Source organism: Equus asinus, chromosome 4 (assembly GCF_041296235.1).
Source record: "Equus asinus isolate D_3611 breed Donkey chromosome 4, EquAss-T2T_v2, whole genome shotgun sequence".
In the NCBI taxonomy this organism is placed as follows: domain Eukaryota; kingdom Metazoa; phylum Chordata; class Mammalia; order Perissodactyla; family Equidae; genus Equus; species Equus asinus.
The window spans coordinates 100,176,771-100,199,530 of record NC_091793.1 but is presented as its reverse complement, the minus strand read 5'-3'; the positions used below and the strand labels follow the sequence as shown (position 1 = coordinate 100,199,530).

At 35.4% G+C, this 22,760-nt stretch overlaps 1 protein-coding gene across 50 annotated transcripts in view; it reads left to right on the top strand.

Annotated features, from left to right (window-relative positions):
• The window catches only part of BAZ2B (bromodomain adjacent to zinc finger domain 2B), a 290,353-nt gene that overhangs the window by 103,833 nt on the left and 163,760 nt on the right, over nt 1-22,760 (top strand). For 4 of the 50 annotated variants that reach the window (XM_070507917.1, XM_070507898.1, XM_070507896.1 and 1 more), the window contains exon 1: nt 7,044-7,390. The exons of 37 other annotated variants lie outside the window; for them this stretch is intronic. The gene's annotated coding sequence lies outside the window, so the exon portion shown is untranslated. Of the gene's footprint in view, nt 1-7,021; nt 7,391-22,760 lie in introns of those variants that run through there. 9 more of the 50 variants (XM_070507925.1, XM_070507923.1, XM_070507934.1 and 6 more) reach the window with 6 other exon arrangements.

Here is a 22,760-nt window from a genome sequence, read left to right as displayed (position 1 = left end):
GAAGAATTTTCTAGCTCATGGCTTCTTAAATTTCCATGCACTCAGGATTCTGTTTCAGTGGGTCTGGGCTAGTGCTTGGGAGTCTTCGTTTCTCCAACAATTTCAATGTTGCTGGTCTGTGGACCACACTTAGCAAGGAGCTAGATGACCTTCCAAAGCCTGTCTCCACATTTGAGGACTACCACCTTCCCCCTAGGCCCTTGGGAAAGTGGGTTTTCCCTATTGCCATAGACATTTGTTTAAACTTCCTGTTTATCTACAGTCTGATTTATAGTTTGCCATTTTATAGAAATTTCTATTTTTTTAGAGAAATACTTTGTATAATGATTGCTCTGTGATTATGTGGTTCTTTGCTGAAAATCATCCTTCAAGCTTTTTAAAATAGCCTCAAGAACTATTAGACTGTCAGTGGCAACTCTCAGAGAGTTTAAGTTTAATAAGGAATGAATAATCTTTTCAGTTTACTTTTCCAACAGAATGGTAATACTGACTTTTGTTATTTTGCAGGGTATTGTTTGAGGTTAGACATTAAGGTATTATAAAAATAAAAATAGGAAACTTAATTTTGTTTGGCTAAGGCTGTTTTAGTTGGTATAAGTACTGGTTTTGTTTTTTTGTTTTTTTTTTTTTTTTAAATTTATTTTTTTCCTTTTTCTCCCCAAAGCCCCCCGGTACATAGTTGTATATTCTTCGTTGTGGGTCCTTCTAGCTGTGGCATGTGGGATGCTGCCTCAGCGTGGTCTGATGAGCAGTGTCATGTCTGCGCCCAGGATTCGAACCAACGAAACACTGGGCCGCCTGCAGCGGAGCACGCGAACTTAACCGCTCGGCCACGGGGCCAGCCCTGGTTTTGTTTTTTTTTAAAACCTGTTATTATTATCATGAATTAGTAGCAATCACATACCACAGCAGGTTAGGCTGTTAATTTTATCGGTAGCACACGTGAATTGAAAACCTAATTTGTGTAAATGGACAACCAATAGGACAGATAGTCATTTAGTTAAATAGCTCATACTCAAAAAGTTTTAAATCAATTCTGAGGGACATTAATGCTTTTCTTTAAAATATATGCTATCAAGTACTTTCATAGTCTTTTGGGCTTTTATAGAAGATTATAATAACTAAATCATAAACTTAAATCATAAGTCTTTAAGAAAATTCTAAGAATTACTTGTTTTTGATAAATGAAAATTGGTAATTAACTTTGTAGACCAGGACAGTAGAGCATTTTGGGGGAAAATTGTGATTTTTATCTAAAAACATTAAATAATTTTCATTTTGATAGTTATTCTATCAGCCCTACATTATTTCACTTAATTATTGTCAGTAGTAGAAATTGCTGCAGGAATTATATTACAAAAGCAACTTTAACATATATTATTATTTTCGTATTTCTTATTAAGTAAGTAAGCACTAACATTATTATAAAAGTTTTCATATGGAATTTATGTCAGATGTTGATAAAAGTTTTTTCAGACCCAATCCAACGGTTTTGTATAGAGATAAACCTCCTTTGTTTCTTCTGGTAACAGCCATTGATTTTTTTTTCCCCCAGAGGTATATTAATACTGCTGATATAATCAGAACAATTGGAATTTACCTTAAAAGTAAACGTGGCGAATAAAAAGTAGTAGACTGTAATAGTATAGTCTTGATTTTGCTTTACCAAAGTTCCAAAATCTAAAGGACAAAAATACTGACAAGGTCAAGAAAAAATGAAAGAAAGAACAAACGATGCAAAAAGAAAATGACACTGAGGTCTTGGTTTAATACATATGTATTCCAGGTTGATGGTTGATTTCATTAGCAAATCTCATTGTTATGCAATGTCTGTTCTTCTGCAGCAAAATGAATATTGTATTCTCACAGGCTCTATGTGTATCTCTTATGTTGCATTAAATGAAAATATATACATTTGTAGCTTTGGTTTACTCTTTCAAGTTTGCCTTTTAGGAAAAGAAAGAAAGTTGAATTTTATTCTTTCTTTTGTTGTTAAATTTGTTCAAAAGCTTTTCAATTTATATTATAGATATTTTTCCTACTTTTGTTCTCTGAAGTAAACAACTACAATGTGGTTAATAATGTAACCATTGTAATTATCCTATAACTTTTTAAATGAATAGAATATAATCTTGATTAATTTAAGCCAATAATTAATATCAGCTTCTTAAGCGTATGCTTTCTAACATATTTTTAAATCTTGAGTGGTTTTTCTTATTGCAGGAAAAATGTTAAGCAAGTGTACATATTATGCCAAATGTAAATCCTTCTTACTTTTGCAGTAGCAAAAATTGTATGTTGAGATTACTATACTTAGATTTGAATTTTCATAAAATAGGAAATTCAGAAATCAATTTCTGTAGCTACACATTGGAAGAGTTCATTTAATAAAGAATAGGCTGCATGACTGTCTGGGTTATGTATATGAGTTCAAATATAGATCAAACTCTATTGGCCACAATTGTGATTTAATTTTAGTCATTTTGAGGCCTGATTATAATTTACAATGTATCTTGGTTTTTGTAGTGTTCTCAAAAGTTGTCCTCCCAACTAAAATTCTTTTCACAAGCTTTGAAACTAGAAAGTCCAAGATTTGATTTAATATCGGCTGGTTGTATAGCATTTAGAAATTAGTATATGGTGGGGCCGTCCTGCTGGAATAGTGGTTAAGTTTGCACGCTTTGCTTTGGCGGCCCAAGGTTCATGAGTTCAGATCCTGGGCATGGACCTATACATCACTCATCAAGCCATGCCATGGCAGTGTCCCACATACAAAATAGAGGAAGATTGGCACAGATGTTAGCTCAGCGACAATCTTCCTCACCAGAAAAAGAGAAAAAAGAGAAATTATCTATATGGTAAAAATTGGCCTTCTGGCTCACTTGATGCAATCCTAGTAAATATCTTGGTTATGTTGGACAAACATGATCTGTGATAGATATGTACAGCAATTTGTTAATGAATCATATTAAGTATTTGCATTTTATTGTTCACAGTGGGTAATGTAAAACAAGGAATTTCAAAATCTTAGCAAAGGAGATCCCCCAAATAATTAGAGAATAATATAGAGATAAATCATGTACAGAAAGACAGTTTTATGGACCCAAATAGTCAGGCTCTGAGAGAGGAGCATCCTGAAAATGATGAGATCTAAACTGATAACGAGGTTAAGAGACAGTGGGAAACAAGAGAAACATGATCTGGGAGGTGGGAGAACATAAGCTTGGCACCTTTGAGAGAGAGAAAAGAGAACAAGGCAACTGTACTAGAGGATATGGTTTGCTTCTACCTATTCACCTCACATGAAACCCAGATTGTAGTAACCTTGTTAAATTTTAGTAGTATTCAGTCCAGATATATGGTATCTTGAGATGCTACCATTATGGACCTCGTTTTTTCTACCATAGTTAGAAATACCAAACTGAAGAGGAATAGAAATCATCATAGGTTGAGCTCCCAGGCTGTTGAATTGAGCGGGCTCATGGAAGGTCACCAATGAAAAAGAGAGGAATTGTTTTAACTTAAAAAGAGAAGTCCCAGGCCAGCCCCGTGGCATAGTGGTTAAGTTCGTGCACTCCACTTTGGCGGCCTGGGGTTCACGGGTTCGGATCCCAGGCACGGACCTACGCGCTGCTCATTAAGCCATGCTGTGGCAGCATCCCACATACAAAATAGAGGAAGATGGGCACAGATGTTAGCTCAAGGCCAATCTTTCTCAGCAAAAAGAGGAAGATTGGCAACAGACGTTAGCTCAGGACCAATCTTCCTCACCAAAAAAAATCCCCAGAGAGTTCCTTTTTAAGTGTCTGGACCTGCCTACTAGTTTCTTCTCCTTCATCTGATCTGGGACCACAGTTAATGCTTGCATGCCCATTTTGTTTATCAAACAGAACACCTGAATTTAGAAAATGAAATATGAATCTGGAATATGAAAAGGGACTATGAATTTAGCAAAAGATCTTTGGGATTGTTGGTATTTGTTTGAAGACCCAGATTAGATAAATTACAGAAGCCTTCCTAGCAAGATGGCTTGTTTTCTGGGTAATATTTCATTATATTATAACAACGGCTTACACTGAGAAAATGTTCAAAGAAACTTTCATACGAAATTTATTATTTAATTTCTGTAAAGATGCTGTTGAGAAAATTATTGTATTGTCCAGTGTTGCATTATTGAAAAGCATAGAAGAAATTTCTCTCAATTCTGAGAACTAGGAAAAGTTGTTGGTACTTGTTTGTAAAATATGCCTTATAGAGAATGAGAACTTTGTAATTTGATCTTGTTTCCCACTTTACTTTGATTGCTGGGAAGCTCAGAGCTGAACCACCCACATCTTAGAGTTGTGCAAGGCCTTATGATAGGCGTTTCTGTGTTGCAACCTTACCTTGTGATTCATCTTTCTTGCTTCCTCTTATTTTCCCTTTATTCATATTAATTTATATTTTAAAAGCATTATTTTCTACTGCTCATATTTCTGTAAGTCACCTTAAATTGTTTTGGAATCAGATGGGATATAAATAACAATGTAAAGCTTATTCATTGCCAGCAGAAAGCAAGCAAATTAAAGTGGTAGCCTTTTTTCCTCCTTGTGTCCCTTGCTGTACGTCCCCTCTTCATTTTGCAGGAATTTCTTAAGTCGCGGAGGACTAATCTCGTCTGTGGTTTCTTAGACTTGCCAGGGGCAGGGGAATCCTTTCTGAAGCTTTTTGCCTGTACAGAGCTACCAGGTCTAGTTCCTTGTGCTAAGCATGCCTACACAAGAGTGCCTGGCTGAGAGAACAAGTACAGCTGAAATATATCCTAGAGAAGGAAAAGATGCCTTTTTCTCCCATGTCAGCTTAGAGGGGGTCTTTTTCTAAGTCACAGGGTACCATATATATTACCCTGGGTTTTGTCCCTGCCCTTGTAATGTAAATTCTTTTTTGTTTTTTGAGGACGATTAGCCCTGAGCTAACATCTGCTGTCAATCCTCCTCTTTTTGCTGAGGAAGACTGGCCCTGAGCTCACATCTGTGCCCATCTTTCTCTACTTTATATGTGGGATGCCAGCACAGCATGGCGTGCCAAGCGGTGCAGTGTCTGCACCCGGGATCTGAACTGTCGAAAACCAGGCTTCCGAAGCAGAACGTCCGCACTTAACCGCTGTGCCACCGGGCTGGCCCCTGAATTGTAAACTCTTAATACCAAAAGTTGCTGACACTTGATGAAAACTACCTTGAATGGGTGCCAGGGTGGCCCGGGGTTCGCAGGTTCAGATCCCGGGTATGGACATGGCACCTCTTGACAAGCCATGTTGTGCTGGCATCCCACATATAAAGTAGAGGAAGATGGGCACAGATGTGAGCTTAGGGCCAGTATTCCTCAGCAAAAGGAGGAGGATTGGCGGCAGATATCAGCTCAGGGCTAATCTTCCTCGGGGGGAAAAAAACCTACCTTAAATGAAACAAAATTTCAAAATAATTTTCTTCTACATTTTTTTCATTATCTTCTAAATTTGACCCATTGTGGGAAACTAAGATAGTCATAGATCTTTGAAATAATCGAGATAATAATTTCCTAATTTAAAATTTAGTTTTGTTTTATATATGAATTACATGTTCAAAGCTACCTATTTAGTAGGAATTATATTTTAAGTTTTCTATAAGGGAAATAAGGGCTATGTTTTTGCATTTCAGCTACCTGTAGGGTATTTGAATTATTTAATTTGACCAAGAAATGCAACTGAAACTGTTAATTCCTTAGTCATAGTTTTCTGAAAATTTGCTGTCTGTTTCATGTGTTATCCTAGTAAAGGCGGATGGGTAATTGCTTTTTGCAATAATGTCATTCAATATTGAATACATACTCCTTTCAAATGACACACATGAAGTGTTTGTAGTGAGACTGTTCTGAGATTCTGTACTCTTGGCAGTCTTGTCTACTAGGGTGTTCTTTTTGTTGTTACTGATTTTATTGTCACTTTGTTTTGTTTTGTATTTCCGTACATTAGAATTTTATTTTGCAAACAGAGTAAATATAAACCTGATTTAAGTAATATAATTTAACGCTTTGATATGATTATATTGTTGTAAAAGAGTTGTCAAGAGCTCTTTGCATTAAAGTTAAAGCATCTGTGTTCATAATAATTAGAATGTAGATGCATGGCCTTAGTGTATGTAAACTTTTTTAAGATAAATACAATTTTGTAGATTAAAAATATTTAGGAGATTTGTTTTAAAGGAGGGAAGTAGTTTATCATTTGACAGTGTGTTTGTTTTTTTTATGCCCTTAATTTAAATCAACCTCATTTAACTATACTAGAAATTTCAGAGAATGAAAAAACAGCAATTTTGGGCAAAAAGACTAAGGACAGGAAACTTAGTTTTCAAGCTACTAATTTCTTTTAAATGCTCACAGGTAAATATTTTAAGTTTTGTTTTCTTTTTGAAATATCAATTTAAAATAATGCCAGGAGTAGCTTCAATTTATGTAGACTTTTTGATTCATTCATATAATTGAGATATTTTTTCCCAAAGATTACCACATAAATTGTAAAGTCATGTTTTTTTGGAGGAGCTTGTCCTAATAAAAACAGGCTTATGCTTTGACTAAAAATTTAATTTTTATATTCTTTATAACTCAGAAATGTCTTTTATCTGCTTTCTTGAAGTAATTGAAATTTAAAGACTTTTCCTTATATTTAGCAGGTTTTTGAACAGTTGTTCTCAGGGTTTTTTTTTAAACCTTGTTAGCATTGCCTTGTTTTTACAATTTACTTGCCAGAAGTAATTTTTAAAACCTGCTTAAACAGATTCATTTTTCAAGTATTCCTTATTATAAACTGTGTGCCTATGCATGTCAGGATTAAGCCTTCCTTAAAAAAGGAAGAAAGACAGAACTCTTTATTGTCTGTTTTGACGTTAATAAAATTAAGAAAAGAACGAATACTTGAGACTCAGCCTTACCTGGCTTAGTTTTGTCACGTGAGCATTCACGTTTACTGGTGATCTGTGTGCTCCACCTGCCTTTCAGTTTGTTTACCAGGAAATCAAGATGTGTAAACTGCAGGAAGTACTATTTGACCCTCTCCGACAGTATCTCATTACAATAATTGCTAATCTCTGAATAAGACAGCCATGTTTTGTGAGTAACTGAGAGAGAGAGGTTGTGTTAGGTAGATTTTAGGTGTTTCAACAAATAGAGCATTGTAAATGCTTACTTGGATTATGTTTTCACCATAGCGTTTGATAAAAGACATATGGTGACCTTTGGGGTCAGCAAAGCTAGGACACAATAGTAGCTGTTCTTTCCTGCCTTTTAACTGAGAAATATCACGGCTTGTTTGGGAGTGCTGTCACTGCTCTGAATCGAAAGGATAATGGCTACTTCCTGATTAAACCCACTCTCCACAGTAAGCTGTTAATGTTATACTGTATGTCTTTTTCTCCTGTAAATGCAATAGCATTTGGTGTTTTCTTTACTTTTTATCATTGTCTTTTCATAGATATAGCTGTTATAAATATATTCTGAAGTTGAAGTTTAAAATTAGAGTAGAAACTACTGTTTTAAGTTTGGAGGATTTTTTTTTTTAATGAAAAAGTATTTCTGTTTGGAATCAAATCCAACCATCTCATATACTTGTTGTAGATTTTGGCTAAAGAAATTAGCTTTTTAAAAAGACATTGAAATGATAAATTATTTTAAGCTGTCACTTTCTTGGCACTCTAAGTAAAATTTAAAAAATAATTTATATAGTAAATCAGATTAATTTCTTCAGGGATTATTTGGATGAACTAATTTTATTTTTGTTTAATAAATTTCATAAATCTATTTACATATTGCTGTAATTATTTTAAGTATTAAATTATTGTTCTTAAATTAGTTAAGAGACCTTTGTGATGTAAAAACAACATTAAGTACGCAGAATATAAGAAGGGAATAATGAGCTTCTTAGTTTTAATCCTAAAGCTGGCAGTCACTCCATCTGTGGTCGTGGGACAATCACTTAAACTGCTTACCTCAGTTTTCTTGTCTGCTGTCCATATGAATGCTAAGTAAAATCTACAGTTTGTTTATTTCTTTATGGCGGTACAAACTATAAAGAAAATGAGTTTTCACAAGTATTTTTTAAAATGGAGAACTGACTCTGAAGATAGGACAGGAAAATATTTAGGAGTCACAGTAGATGAGGAAATAATAGAATAATTATTTCTAGTATAAGATAACAGACAATAAGGTTTAAAATAAACACCATATAATTGGCCTTTTAATTTGAACAGAAGTGTTAGTTTTGCTCAATCCTTAATATAACATTACCAAAGGATTATACATGCTGTTGGAAACATGACAAAAATGAGAAGTGGAAAGCTTGGAATGATTTAGTAAAGAGTCACAAATATTCTTAAAGTATTTAAGTTTTTCTCAAAAGTCTTTTTCCTGGAAATGCGATTATTCACAGTAGAAGGAAGAAAGTATGTATGTATTATAGGCCTGTAAGTGTAGTTCGTCTAAATTGCAAGATGTTTAATTTTAAACTCTAGTATTAAGTATCTTGGTTATATAAAAGAAAACACGTTATGAAATTATTAAGCATTGAAGGCAGTTATTGAAGATGGTTATAGAACCTAAGATCCAGAAATATTTAAAAATGTTCTGGGATAATGTAAATAGAATCCTACTTTTATTTAGAGAACTGAGGTACCTTCTTTTGCAAAATGGTTATCAAAGTTGTTTTAGGTAACCTGGTAATTTTTAATATAAATTATTGGTACATTCCAATATTCAAATCTTCCAATAAAGATTTTGTTTAGTGAATATTCTGAGTCAAGTTATTCAAGTAGGACACATAGTAGTGCCTCTACCTAATTTGTAATAACAAATAGTAGATGTCATTTATTGAATGCTTAATATGTGCAAACCACTGGACTAATGCTGTTGTGGGAGAGGCAAACTTTTACCTTTATCCTCTCAGAGTTCTTTTAGGCTGGGCCTGAGAAGTAAATTGACATAAGACAGATCAACAGGTGAAAAGCATACAAATTTGTTTAATACAAGCTTTATGTGACACAGGAGTCTGCGTAGGAACAAAGACCCAAAGAAATGGCGAAACCTACTTGTTTTATATTAGGTTGAACAAAGAGAGGCAATTGTGCAAAAGTGACTAAACTATGTGGGGAGGCTAAAGGAAGATAAGAATTATTTTAACAAAGTCTGTTTGTGTAGAATTCTCTGGGTCTCAACTTTTTGTCCTTGATGAAAAGAATGTTACCTTCCCCCTGGTATAGGGAGGACATCTTTCATATAGGAATTTCATTTAGTGCTTTTAAGAAAAAGGAGGAAGATCAGAGTGTTCTTCTTGTGTTTGCTGTTTCTCAAGTGCCTTTAGCTCAAAGTAGTCAATATGCCGGAGCAGCACATTTTGGAGTGGCATGTTCTGAACTCTACTATCATCTCATTTTATATTTGTGATAATCACATGAGGTGCAGGTACCATCATTATTCCCATTTTTACTGATAAGGAAGTAGTTGTAGAGAATTAATGATTTCGTCAGTGTTCTTTAGTTTTGGTCTGTCGGACCAGAAACGCTAACAGAATCCAAAATCCAGAACTCAGTCTTCAGTGTCATGCCTTTCAGCACTGTGTTTATATTTTGGAGATAATAAAGGTGTGTACACCTTTGATTTAGATGGTTTTATATTTTTCATCAGTTTATCAAATATTATGGAGTGCTTACTAAGTGTCAGACACTGTAAGGAAGTACTGGCAATAATAATGGAAAGCAAAATAAAATCCTTTGTTTCAAGAAACTTACAGTTTAGTGGGAGAGGCAGGAAATTAACAGGCCTTTACAGTACAGTCTTATAACTGACATAATGGGGGTCAGCTCAGGGTGCTATAGGTGAGATAAACAATTATCTGATATAGTCTTTTGTTTACATATTTAATTTGCACTTTTGGGTGCTGTTCTAGGTACATGGGATATATCAGTAAATAAAACTTTTCAAAAGTCTCTGCTCTTGTGCAATGTATATTTTACTGGGGATGGAGATAAACAATAAGCATAATAAATAGGCGTATAGCATGTTAGAAGGTGACAAGTGTTACAGAGAAAAGAAACAGTAGAGCAGGATAAGAAGGCTGTGGTGGTGATGGGTTGCAGAGGCTGGGGAAGGATTTACAGAGAAGGTGATATTTGAGCAAAGACCAAGGAAGTTAGCTATGTGGATATCTTTGGGAAGAGCCTTCCAGGCACAGGGCTTGAGATGGGAGCATACCTGATGTGTTCAGAGTGATGAACAGGGGGCCAGGGTGATGGGAGCAGAGTGAGGGAGAAGAGAGAGTAGGAGGAGGTATTGACAGAGGTAATGGGTGGGAGGGTCAGATCATGTAGGGCTTTAAAGAACACTGTAAAGATGGAGGAGCCATTGCAGGGCTTTCATTAAATCTGGCTCATATTTTTAAAGGATCACTTCAGTTACTATGTTGGGAATAGACCATAGGGAGGCATTGACCACCAGTTAGAAGGCTCTGGTGATTGAAGTGATTGAAGGTAGGGGGTTCGATAAGGGTGATAGCAGTCAAATTCTGTGTGTTTTTAGGGTACAACCAAAAATTGTTTCTGATAGATTGGATGTGGGATATGAGAAAAAGAGAAGACAAGAGGACTCCAAGGTTTTTGGCTGAGCAACTGGAAGGATAGTGTTGCCATCAACTGTGAGATGAGGAAGGTTTTCAGATGGAGCCGGTTTGGGAAAGGGATGGGAAATCGGGAGTTTGGTTTTGGATGTGGTAGAATTTTAGGTGTCTAGTAGATATGCAAGTGGAGGTTGTGGAAGGGCTTTCCAGATGAGATACCATCTAAATTGAGGCTGAAGAATGAATTGGACTTACTCAAAGAGGTGGTTTATGATGAAATTTATGAGCATACTTTATACAATTTAATAAATCTTGGCAATTTCTACTTCACGTGTTTATGAACCAGAGTAACACCTAAACATCTAAAAAGTAATGACATTTAAAAAGTAATAAAGTTATTTATATCAAAGAACAAATTATTCTGGGTGTTTACATTTTCAGAGTATTTCAGTGACTACTGTATTCATGAGTTGTACTGGGTGCTTTTATGTTATGTCGATTCTCACCATAGTGCCATAAGGTAAATATTATCCTCATTTTACATTTAGAAAAGCTGAGTCTGAGGGAGATTAAAATTGCCTAGGGTAATTGATATATTAGGTGATTTTTCTGGATTCAGATCTAGGTCTTTAGATTCTATTGCTCATGCTCCTTATTTTAAAAATGTATATTTTCAACTTGTAAATTTTAAAAACTTTTAGTTAAGGTCTCAAGGAGTTATCTTTTTGAACATTACTTATTCTGTATTGTAACATAGTGATACTTTGGAACATATGTTTGTAGATTTTTAATCATGGAGTCACGGCATGATCAAGGCTTGAATTCCTTGATCATAGGAATTTTTGAATTCCTACACAGCCTTCAGTACAGTTACCCATTACAGACACTCCCTTCACTCCTAGCCTCCATTTCCATGTGTGGTGCTTAATATATGCTTAGAAATTTTTATCTGGTATCATCATCATCTTTATCCCTCTTTCTAATATGCTATAAATTTGGGAATCCGAACCCAAGTTTGTTGGAATCATGTGTAAATTATTAAAACCTCAGAGATTAAGGGCATGAGGACTTTCTAATTAATGAAGAATGAGTTTTAACTCATGTATTTTGTCTGATGGAAACCATTTTTTCTTTCCTTCCCTTTATTGTCTATTTCCTGGGCAAGTGAATTTGATAAATAGCTGTGTTTCTGACTGGAAAAGCAATATTCTCTGAGATGCCAGTGGGTATTTTCACTGTAAAAGTGCACATAAGTCATTCTACTTCAGTAGGTATAGAAATATAGTTGTTCATTGAAGCAGATTTACGTTTGAGGTAATGATACTGTATTTTAAAAACTTAAACCCAAATACCTACATATAATTTATTTTAATATCACTGTAATTATTAAGTGAGCTTTTAAAGTAAATAAAAATTTTTGGTTGGCCCCAAAACATCCTTTTTTATTGTAACTAAATTAGCTGTGTAATGTCATATTTTAGTTAATTCTGTTCAGGATTAGAAGTATATATCTTGAATATTTCTACTTAGACATAAAAAATATTAATAGTATGTTAAATATTTGTGTATTCCTCACCTATTTTGTTTTGTTTTTTATTTGGACAATGTCTTGTCTTAAATTGGGGGAAAGAAAAATTTGGACAATGTCTTTAATTAAATTGGGGAAAAGAAAAATGACTGGTCAATCAGAAAATTTCCTGTTAAAAGTATCCTGTTATTGCCTATTTTTAGTAATTATACTGAACTAAATCTGTTACATACTTGATTAATTGGAGTGACCAGGAAATGATTATTCTGGTTATTTTTTCCCAGAATGCTTTCTCTTAGCATTTGTTATTAAAATTTTTACTTAATGTATTTGTGCAAGTATAAAATTTAATTATTTTTTTATGATTTGAAGATAGTAGAGGGCTACTGGGTCCTGATTTGACAATTTGAGCTACTACTAATCTTGTTTGGTAAACAAAGTACAAACAAATATTAAATATGAGTCTTGATTTGATAATTTGAGCAACTAATCTAGTTTTGTAAACAAAGCATAATCAAATATTAAATGTGTAACAGTAATTAAATAACACTAGAGATGTCAAAAGGAGGGTAAGATTAATTGCTGAGTGATGTAAACAAGCAAAATATTTTGAGTTGACAATAAGAGAATGGTCACCAAAATGACTAGGGAAGTCTCCTTTAAGGAAAAGGGACCTGAGCTTCAAGCATTGAAGAAGGGCTTCAAACATTAATTTTTATAACATCTTTATTGAGATATAATTCACATACCATACAATTCACCCATTTAGAGTGTACAATCCAATAATTTTTGGCATATTATATTATTAAGTTTTTTAAATTGTAGAAAATTATATAACATGAAAGTTGCCATTTTAACCATTTTTAAGTGTACAATTCATTACAATCACAATGTTGTGCAACCATCACCGCTGTCTCTTTCCAAAAGTTTTCATCACTCCAAACAGAAACCGTAACTATTAAGCACTAACTCTCCATTTCCTTCCCCCCGCAAGCCCCTGGTAAACTTGAATCTACTTTCTGTTTCCATGAATTTGCCTATTCTAGATATTCCCTATTGAGTGGAATCATATGTTTGTCCTTTTGTGTCAGGTTTATTTCACCAAGTATAATGTTTTCAAGGTTCACTCATGTTATAGCATGTATCAGAATTCCATTGCTTTTTAAAGCTCAGTAATATCCCATCACATACGTATAAAACAAATATGGCATATATATGGATGGATGTATATATCACAGTTATTTATCCATTCATCTATTGATGGACATTTAGCTACACAAATATCTGTTCAAGTCTCTACTTTCAATTGTTTTGAGTATGCATGTACCTTGGAGTGGAATTGCTAGGTCCTGTGGTGATTTTAGGTTTAGCTTTTTGAGGAACTGTCAAACAGTTTTCCATAGCGACTGCATTCAAGCATTGATTTTTATTCTATTGTACTATAGATACAAAGTATGTAAAAGTTTAGACTGAATGAGTACTGGCTTCAGCACATACTGTCTACTTTCTTAATAGGAAAAAAGAAAGAAACAGAAAGCCATATGGTATGTGTGAGAACATGTGTATATATAAAGAGCCACCTCTTAAAGTGAATTTTAGTAAAATAATTATGCCTTCTGGTTGTGTGTAATCCCAATTTTGCTTTAATATTTTATAGAACATAGTCATCAAATTTCTATTTTTCAGTCCATAGGAATCTATTGTAAAAGAACAGGTAAGGATATTTTCACAGGTAATTAGTGTAACTTAGTATATTTCTGCCCAATTTTAAGATATTTATTTTTTAGTTGTGTTTTTTGCATAAAGTAAAATCACTCGTAATTATATCTAACTGGAAAATATTCCCAATATATTCTTTTTAGTCATTTTAGATTAATTTATTTACTTCATATATGTTAACATTTTATAAGTCCGAGAGAAAAGACTAAAGGCATTTCACTTGACATTTTTAAAATGACTCTTAAAAGTGTAAATTCTGGGGGCTGGCCCTGTGGCCGAGTGGTTAAGTTCGTGCGCTCCGCTGCAGGCGGCCCATTGTTTCCTTGGTTCGAGTCCTGGGCACGGACATGACACTGCTCATCCAACCACGCTGAGGCAGCATCCCACATGCCACAACTAGAGGGACCCACAACGAAGAATATACAACTATGTACCGGGGGGCTTTGGGGAGAAAAATGAAAAAAAGAAAATCTTTAAAAAAAAAAGTGTAAATTCTGGAAGTCAATGTCAGTTAAGAGAACAATGTTTACCTATCTTTTCATAGATCAGTGAGGCACCACTAAGCCAAAAAGCAGGCTTATATCAGTGGCTCGATAAGATCATGTGACCCAGGAAATAGGAAGCAATATTGCAATAGGGAAACTTTTTGACCTAATTACAAATTTCCCTAGGAGGAGTATATAATATCACAAGGTCACAAGCAGTAAGGAATTACACTTGTGGATTCAATATGGAAGTAATAATAACAGATATAATGGGTCATCCTGATAAGAATATTGTTTAGGACATCATAGAAGTAATTTTTGGAAATAAAAGGAAGACCAATCAGAAACTTCCTTTAAATATCTCATTAAAGGATATGCATGAGAATATTTGCATAAGAAGTTTGATAAAGAACAATTTTGAGAAAATTGACACAGGATAGCTCATGGAATCATTTTTTTCTTTGTTCAAACCTCTGAGACAAGTTGCCTTAATACTGATTTGAGCCTAGTGAGTCTTTCCACAGCTAAGTAGGAATTGAGAACGAGATTATGGGATGTCTAAATTATCGACAAAGGTTAGGCTTGGGGAAAACTTTTAGGAAATAGGTTTCCACAGGATTTAAACCAAAAAGACAATACTCTACTGAGCACAGAATTGTGGTAGAGTTAAATATATTGAATAACGTAGTGAAAAATTAAATAATTAGATAAAATATGTTAAATGTTTTTATTGCAGCACTGCTGACCTGGTAAGAAAGTAAAGACTTGAAAGGGATCAAAAAACAAGTGTAACAGAATTTTAAAGAGGGGGATTAGAAGACAATGTTTGTTCAAATGTCCATAGTCCTCAAAGTGATCTGGAGATTCAGTGCAATCCCTATCAAAATCCCAATGATTTTTTTCTATAGAAATAGAAAAAACAATTCTAAAATTCATATGGAACCACAAAAGATTAAAAATAACCAAATCAGTCTTTAGAAAGAAGAACAAAACTAGAAGCATCACACTTCCTGATTTCAAAATGCATTGCAAAGCTACAGTAATCAAAACAGTATAGTACTGACATAAAAACAGACACACAGACCAATGGAACAGAATAGAGAGCCCAGAAATAAATCCACAAATATACAGTCAACTGACCTTCAAAAAGGGTGCCAAGAATGCACAATAAGGAAAGGCTAGTCTGTTCAACAAATGGTATTGGGAAAACTGCATATCCACATGCAAAATAATGAAATTGGACCCTTATCTTAAACCATTCACTAAATGGATCAAAGAGTTAAATGTAAGACCTGAAACTGTAAAATTCCCAGAAGAAAACTTAGGAGAAAAGCTTCATGACATTGATCTTGGCAATGATATCATGGATATTACAGCAAAAGCATAGGCAACAAAAACAAAAATAAATGAGCAAGGCTATGTCTAGCTAAAAAGCTTCTGCACAGCAAGGGAAACAATCAATGAAGTGAAAAACCAACCTATGAAATGAGAGAAAGTATTTGCAAACCACATATCTGATAAAGGGCTAATCAAAAAATATATAAGGAAGTCCTACAATTCAGTAGTAAAAAAGTGAATAACCTGATTAAAAAATGGGCTAAGGGGGCCAGCCCAGTGGTGTAATGGTGCAGTTCACAAGCTCTGCTTGGGCAGCCCAGGGTTTGCAGGTTCAGATCCCGGGCGTGGACCTACACACTGCTCATCAAGCCATGCTGAGATGGCATCCCACATACAAAACAGAGGAAGATTGGCATAGGTGTTAGCTCAGGGCCAATCTTCCTCACCTAAAAAAAAAAGTGGGGTGGGGGGAGGCTAAGGACTTGAAGAGACATTACTCCAAAGGAGACATAAAAACAGCCCACAGGTATATGAAAAAATGCTCAAATGTCATTAATAATCAAAGAAATGAAAATCAAATCCACAATGAGTTTTCAGCTCACACCTTTCAGGGTGGCTATTATCAAAAAACAAAGACAGCGCGTGTTGACTAGGATGTGGAGAAATTGGAACTCTTGCACACTGTGAGAATGTAAAATGGTGCAGCCATTATGGAAAATAGTATAGAGATTCCTTGAGAAATTTAAAATAAAATTAACATATGATCTAGTAATCGTACTTCTGTATATTTATCCAAAAGAATTTAAATCAGGATCTTAAAGACATATTACTGCTCCTATGTTCATTACAGCACTATTCACAATAGCCAAGATATGGAAACAACCTAAATATCCATTGACAGGTGAATGGATAAAGAAAATTTGGTTATAATGAATACAGTGGAATACTATTCAGCCTTACAAAGAAGGAAATTGAGGCCGGCCCAGCGGCGCAGCTGTTAAGTTTGCACCTTCCCCTTCTCGGCGGCCCAGGGTTCGCTGGTTCGCATCCCGGGTGCGGACATGGCACTGCATGGCACACCATCCTGTGGTAGGCGTCCCACATATAAAGTAGAGGAAGATGGGCATGGATGTTAGCTCAGGGCCAGCCTTCCTCAGCAAAAAGAGGATTGGCAGTAGTTAGCTCAGGGCTAATCTTCCTCAAAAAAATAAAAAGAAGGAAATTCTGCAATATGCAACAACATAACCTTGTTGCGTTATATTATGTTATGTTATGCTACGTTATGTTATGTTAACATAATGGCATGAACCTTGAGGACATTATGCTAAGTGAAATAAGCCAGTCACAGAAAGGCAAATACTGCATGATTGCACTCATATAAGGTACCTAAAATAGTCAAATTTATCAAATCGAAGAGTGGAATGGTGGTTAGCAGGGACTAGGGGAAGGGAGAAATGGTGAGTTACTAATCAATGGGCATAAAGTTTCGGTAAAGCAGGATGAATAAACTTTAGAGATCTACTGTCAAATATTGTACCTACAGTCAACAATAATGTACATTTAAAATTTTAAGAGGGTAGATTTCATATTAAGTATTCTTATGACAATAAAATAAATTTTTAAAAAAATTTAAAGAGAGTAAAAAAATACCAAAGTCAGCTTTCATTTCAAGGTAACTGCTGAACCCTGGTGATTGGATTATTTATTTATTAGGCTGTGTAATAGTCTGTAGTGGAAATCAAATACATCTTGCTGTTATTTCTATTTCAAAATATCTCTATTTCCATTTAGAAACACTGTGATCCCTTTTGAATCTCACCTTTTCAAACTTTTAAGTTTCTTCTTTTTAAAATTATTTGTACCTTTAGTATAACTAACTCTTATCTACTTTGTCCCTTCTCATTTTTCTTCTTTCAATTATTATTTTATCATTCAATTTAGAAGATTGCTTGTCACGTGATAGGAAGCATCAAATGAATCCTAGATGTAATTTGATTCCCGGTATCTCAGTGCACTGATTGAAAAACACATCTAATTTTTCAAAATTAAATTAATCCCTGATATGCCAACAGACACACATTTAAATAGACTTAATTAATGACTTAGAACTTTCTGGAACTAGTATATATGAAATTCAAATGAAATTATTTTTTGATATACCACTGCTCTTTTCTGGAAAGAATACCTTTCCAAGTCTTAGTTTTCACCTAATACTTGGAATTAATATTCTTTCTAGATATAATTTCATCATTTTTCTGGTTAATTTCTTTATTGCCACTTCTTGAGAGGTTCTATTCTAGAGCCTGATGCTTCTACACTTTTTTTTTTTTTAAAGATTGGCACCTGAGCTAACAACTGTTGCCAATCTTCTGCTTTTTTTTTCCCCCCTGCTTTTTTTTCTCCCCAAATCCCCCCAGTACATAGTTGTATATTTTAGTCATGGGTCCTTCTAGTTGCGGCATGTGGGACGCCACCTCAACGGGGCCTAATGAGCAGTGCCATGTCCGCGTCCAGGATCCCAACCCTGGGCCGCCGAAGCGGAGCGAGCGAACTTAACCACTCGGCCACGGGGCCAGCCCCACTTCTACACTTTTTACATATGAAAAAAACAAAAATAAAAACTATCTATATAGACTTGGAGGTTAATATTCCAATCTGAAGAATCCTCCCCTTTACTGGTTGATGTAGTGTTTCCATTTGCTTTGAGAGCTTTTCCAGGTCCACTAAGAAAATAGAGTTAGAGTTAGTGTCTGACTTACTCTCCAAGTCTACCACATCTCTCAGTCATTCCAGGATTCTGCCCTAGACCTTTTGCCAGTAACCCTAGTAGATGATAGAGTGGTATTCAAGGTATGTTTGTGGCCTAGGCCTACTATGCAAACACTGCCTTTTCCAGGATAGCACCAAATGTGCTATTCTGTTCATCCAAATGTGGATGAACTTCACAGCTGGCCAGTGTCCTTGTTTGCCTGTTGCTCTTTCCTGGTCTCCCCTTTTATCTTTCTTCTTTCTTCCAAGATTATCCAGAATTCCTTTTACTTCCTTACTCATGTGGTGATTTAAAGCTTGAATTTCGTTACTAAGTCAGCTAAGGATCTATTGCCTAATGAATTTTTTCTAGAGTTCTTAGCAGATTTCTCCAGGTTTTGGACTTCTTTTCAATAAATCAGGCTTCATTTTAGAAGGAAACCTCAGTTTTTTTTCCTCAGGAACACTGATATCGCCTTTGCTGCTATCCAGCTTTTCTTTGATGGCCATCTAGCATCTTTCAGAAGGCCCTCTTATTATTCCAAACTTTATTTGGGGGCCCCATGAATCTGTAATTTTCATTACCATAGTTTAGATTCCTTGTTAGAGGTACCACTACTTCTCTGTTGGCGTATTCTGCAAATCTTGATGTTTCCCTTGCTGGCCCTCTATTATAATAGATAAACTGTTTCTGAAAGGCAGGCCCTCTTTTCTAAGCTGTAGGCTTAGTACTAATAGTACCCTTCCTGAAGGTTTGGGGTGTTTCCTGAACCAGGCCTATCTGGTTCTTTGTGGAATTTCTGCCCAAGTAGCAGGACATGTTCCTCCATCTAATAAGCAGCTAATAGAAGTCTACATCATCCTTCTCTGGAAGCTTTTCTAAAATCCTTATTGCCTAAGAAGGGTTGGTTTGTTCTAATCTGTTTATTTCATTAATCATTCCTTAGACACTATATTGAAACTGAACTTTGTGGATATTCATTATCCTGGTGTAATATGACATATTACAACTCACATCTGAATAGCTGGGATAATGGGTTCCATTGCTAGGTCCAGTTCCCCTCCCCTCATCCTGGCTCCCTCTGTGTGCCTCAAGAAGTGATAGACCATGGTAAGGGTTACATGGATTCGTGCGTGGCTGGAGAGCCTTACCCAAGTAGTCACATGGCCTTGTAGAAACTTTTTTGGAGGAGTGGCAGTCCTGTTTTCCCTACTTCCTTTCAGTATGCGTAGTGGATATGCAAACCTCAGTTTAAATACTCTGCTTATAATATACTCGGACTTACCAGCCAGCCTTTCTAAGAGTTCTTTGAGAAGAGGCAGAAGAATCTTGGAAAGGAGAGATCCTGGGATTAGATTTCTCTGTCCTTGTTATGACAGGAGGATGACTCCACCTGTCCTTGTTACCAACCACCCTGAATGTCCCCCTGACAAAGGGCAGATAGTCTATAACACAGAGTTAGCTTATGCATGTGTACCGATTCAGAGCCTTCAGTAACTGTAAAGCCAATTATTTTCAAGTCTTTGGTTGTCAGTTCTAGTGTATAGAAGCTCCCTTTACACTTATCTGCTGTTACTTGTATAAATATTCCCTATCTTTTTATTTTCCTACCTGGCTTTTGGACCTTAAGATGATGATTAATTCTATTTTCTTCCCTTCTTCTCATGGAATCTTCTCAACGAGGGTCTCAATTCCTACTCTTCTTGTACTCATCTTAATCCCTCCTACCACCACATTTTAGCAGATCTTTTTCTTTTCTTTTCTTTTTCATTTTAGTCGTCTTATAGCATTCTCAATATTATATACCAGGCCGACAATGCAGTGAACCCTAGTGGATGATTATTTTCATTTGAGCCTCAAAATTGGTATAATCTAGCAATGTTGAACTGAAGCTTTTTAAAGCACCATGGCAATGATTCTCAACTCTCGGTGCCCATTAAAATCTCCTAGAGAGCTTTCCAAAACTATTAATGCATATCCCCCACCACTAGAGGTTCTGATCTAATTTGTCTGGAGTTGGGCCTTGGCATGGGTGTAAATATATATTTTTTTTTTGAGGAAGATTAGCCCTGAGCTAACATCTGCTGCCAATCTTCCTCTTTTTGCTGAGGAGGACTGGCCCTGAGCTAATATCCATGCCCATATTCCTCTGCTTTATATGTGGGATGCCTACCACAGCATGGCTTGCCACACAATGCCGTGTCCACACCCGGGATCTGAACCGGTGAACCCTGGGCCACTGAAGCGGAACTTGTGAACTTCACCACTGGACCACTGGGCCAGCCCCTGGTGTAAATATATTTAAGATCCCTCAGGTGTTTCTAATATACAGCCAGGGTTGAGAATCATTGCATTAAAGGAAGTTTAGGCTAAAACTCTTTTATGTAGTTAAAAATTCATTTAATAGTAAATATTTGAAAACCTAGTAAGTGAGGGCACTATGCTGGAATTCTCTTCTACTGTGAAATAAATCTTGCACTTCTTTGTTTCACTAGATTCTGAATTAGGATTTGTATCGGTCAAATTTTCTCTAAGTGGATGAGTACTTGCATTTGTAGTGGGCTTATTACTTTTATCTGAGGATATTATGTAAGTCATTTTCATAACGTCACTCCTGTCCATCAAGATTTAAAATAAATTGATTGCAATTATATAATAAACATGTAGCTTTGTAAATCAAATTCTATTTACTAAGGCAGATTTTGAAACATAATTGCTCTCTGCACCTTTCTTTAAAATATAACGTATATATACAGATTGAACAGTAGAACCACATAAATTCATGTGAAAATTTGTTAGAGGAATGTTCTGGATCTGTGCTTTTATATATTTGTGTATAGTGTTTTCAATATTCTGGATCTGTGCTTTTATATATGTGTGTATAGTATTTTATATCTATCTAAAAATTATCTTGCTGTGTAATCTGATTGGAATCTCATTTATCTGTCTTCTGTGGGGTTCTACTATGCCTTAAGAGGGAGATGTTCAATATGAGACTCAAAAACCATGTGTGACTCAACTGACCCCAGGGTATTACTGTGTTTTAAGTAAAGTAAAATTAGCTAACACGAGTGACCTAGTAGACCCTAACTCCTTACCTGTAATGAGTTTGACAAGTTTGGTATAAATATGGAAAAGAGTTTATGAGCACAAATAGATCACTTGGATGGCAAGTTAAATTTTTAGGTTTCCAGTGTTTATTAAAATTAGGAGAAGAGGCCTAAGTGCCAACGGAAGAATCTGTACTGTGTGCTTTTCAAGTCAGATTTACTGAATAATGGGATAAATGTACTAATCAAGAGTAATACATTTGCTTTAATTGCCAAGTTTGTAGTATATTTAGAAAAAGGTAAAGCAAAGTATAGACTTTGGTTTATTTTATTCAATTTACTTGACTAGTTTGTGAAAGCTTTTTGATAAGATTTTCTGATATACTTCCTTAGGTTAATGGCTTTTGGAATTAAAGAGGTCCTCAACTTGTCAATCCTCTTGGATGTCTGTTCGTTTATTTATTCAACAAATATTCATTGAGCACATTCTATGGCTAGGGCAGTTCTAGGTATCCTAGCATATAGAATGAAGATACTGTAGTAAACAAAGTAGACAGATTAGCCAACAGTCTTGTAGGGGGAGTCAGACAATAAATAAGAAAAATAAATAAAATTTATAGTATTTTAGATGGTAATAAGTGCTAAGGAGAAATGGTGTTGGTGATGTGGTGATAACTTTTAAATAATGTGTCCAGGAAAGGCCTCATGGAGAAGGCAGTGTAATAGGACATTTCAATATTCTGAACTAAACTTGCAGGAGAAGGTTTAAAAAAAGCATTATTGGGGCCTGCATGGTGGCGCAGCAGTTAAGTTCACATGTTCCGCTTCTCAGTGGCCCGGGGTTTGCCGGTTCGGATCCCGGGTGCGGACATGGCACCACTTGGCAAAAGCCATGCTGTGGTAGGTGTCCGATGTGTAAAGTAGAGGAAGATGGGCACAGATGTTAGCTCAGGGCCAGTCTTCCTCAGCAAAAAGAGGAGGATTGGTAGCAGTTAGCTCAGGGCTACTCTTCCTCAAAAAAAAAAAAAACATTATTGATATACTTCTAAAAGTAGAGTCCCAACCAAGAGTATGGAAAAACTATAGTTTAAAGATAACTAAATTGCCTCGTGTCAGATGCTGTTAATTAGTACCATAGTTGGAAATGGTGTCCAATCCTCCTTATTCCCAGTGCTCTTTTCTTCCTTGTTATTTTGCTCTTTTATTTGGAGATATGAAGATGAGATGTACTTGGTTGTTGTGTATGTTATTGTTACAGCTTTCTATTTATTTAGAA